At 50.3% G+C, this 2,204-nt stretch overlaps 1 protein-coding gene across 1 annotated transcript in view; it reads left to right on the forward strand.

Moving 5' to 3' along the window:
• LOC104158999 (plexin-A2-like) overlaps nucleotides 1-2,204 on the forward strand; it is a 151,310-nt gene that overhangs the window by 134,457 nt on the left and 14,649 nt on the right.

Here is a 2,204-nt window from a genome sequence, read left to right on the forward strand (position 1 = left end):
GATACTTTTCTTTAAAATTTTTTGAGCTCTCTGGTGGCAGCAGTTGATAATTGGCACTCAGCTCTTTCTCTCTGTCTTCCTTGTTTTCCCCTCTCTCTTTCTTCCATGAGTACCCCTCGCGGGAGACAGCAAGAAAGTTGACGTTAAATCAAATAGCTGCTCTGGTTCCTGGCAGAGAGCGCAGCGCACAGCAGTTCGGAGACCTAGATATAGCAGGGAAATTAATAAAATACATATTTATTTTTTGGGTTCTCTCAGCTCTTTTTGTTTAGTTTTGTTTTATTCCCGGTGCCTCAGAAAGTCAGAGGAGCAGCCAAGGCGCCGGTTGCTGCCGTCAGACTCCTTTGGAAAGTCATCTGTGGATCGTGCTTTGCCCTTGTTATGTGATCAATATGAGAAGGGTTTTCTCCACGTCTAGGGATTCTCCCCTGCCGTGTTAATCTTCAGAAGCTTATTTTTTATTTTTAGAGGCAGATCTCTAACAGCATTTCAGATACGAGCCCAGCAATGGCATAAGAGCGATGCCTGCCAAAGGGCAGCCCGAAGCCCCGCAGCAGCTATTGCCGGGCTCAGCAGACCCCTCCCCGCGTAGCAGAGAGAAGGAGAGGTCAGGGCCCGTGGTGGTGGGCAGCTGAAGGGATGGCTTACCCAGCCACCCAGCACCCATCCGATTTCAAAGGCAGAGGAGACCACGGAAAGGATCTATAGCAGACTTGTTTGCCAGGAGCCTACAGTGCTCCTGCTGCACCCAGCAGCGATGGAGCAGCCCCTTTCCTCAGCCGGTGTAGGATGGGGATGATGAACTCGGCTGTTGGCCATCCCCGGGACTGATGCGCTGCAAATACCTCACGGCGTCAGTCTGTGTTGAGATGAGAGTGAGATTCAGTGCTTGAAGGTAAAGAGAAATGGGATTTGACAGAGATGCTCCGAGATGTTTCTTTTTGTTGTTCCATTCAGCTGATCTTGTATTTCTGATAAAGAAATAAAAGGGAACAGCTAGGCACGGGAGTATCCGATACCTTTCTCCCACACAATATAGCCCAGCTTCTCTGTCACGCCATATTTCAGTTATTTTTACGGTGCCGGTGTCGGTGTCAGGCCATGAGCAGCCAACAGGGACAGGACACAGCGTTACTTCACTGGTAGGGCTAATCGGGAGGCTTGCCAATTCTTAATTTAGTATTCTATTAACCAAGTGGTTTATTAAATTAATATTCACCCTGAAGTCCTGAATGTATAGTTTTCCGAGTTTTTCACCTATTCTTTGGTTTGTGCCACTGACTCTCCATTTTCTGGGGCTCGCTGGCATGGCAGTGTGCTGGCACTTGTCCTTAATTGGGTGACTGAAATATTTTAAAAAGGAGAACAACGTGTGTGTCAATTTGTAGGATGAATTTTTAGGCAGTTAATCAATTCAGGCTTAAATTCTTTGGGGATCTGTAGACATTTTCACAAATTCCTGGCAGATGTTGCGATCCTAAGAGATGATGGATAACGTGACCCCAGGTCCGTTTGCTGGCTGGTGTCAGTTTTTGTTTGCTGAAATCTGTGGCTCCCATTTATACTTGATCTGCTTGACTTTGGGATCAAACTCTGTTGCTTCTATAGTGTGTGTTTTTCATTAAATGCCAGAGTTTTCAAACATGCAGGATGCTGTATGAATACATACCAAGAGGCAGTCCCTAATTCAAGGCAGCAGAGCAGATGGGGGAGAATGGGGAAAATGGATCTGGAGCGGGATGGTGACTCGCTCCGGGTCAGGGTACGGGCAGAGACCGATGCTCAGTGTGTTGCCGTACATCATTGCCATGCATTGCCGTACGTTGCCATGCATTGCTGTGCCCGCTGGGCATCTCCTGAGCAGGTTGGTGGCACGGTGGTCAAAAAGGCAGCTGGCAGGAATGGCACCGGGAGCAGAGCTGCTGGCCAAGGGGATGAAGCCACAGAGAGGTGCCCAGATCGGCCGGGGCTGCTGCCTTGCTGCAGGCTCCTGGTGAAGGCAGAGGGGGGGCATGGTCCCCAGAGGAATGGGTGCTGCAGAGGGCAAGGTGCTGGATCCACCCCTCCTTGCTTGCTGAAATTTGGACCAGATCCTGGTATCGCATGTGGCATGAGGGGAGGGCTGGTAGTGCAGGGAGCCAGGCTGCCCAGGGTCACGCTCGCAGCTGGCTCAGCTGCCGCAGAGCATCTCTCCCCTGCACGGC

This window comes from Cariama cristata, unplaced genomic scaffold (assembly GCF_000690535.1).
Source record: "Cariama cristata isolate BGI_N322 unplaced genomic scaffold, ASM69053v1 scaffold2243, whole genome shotgun sequence".
Lineage (NCBI taxonomy): Eukaryota > Metazoa > Chordata > Aves > Cariamiformes > Cariamidae > Cariama > Cariama cristata.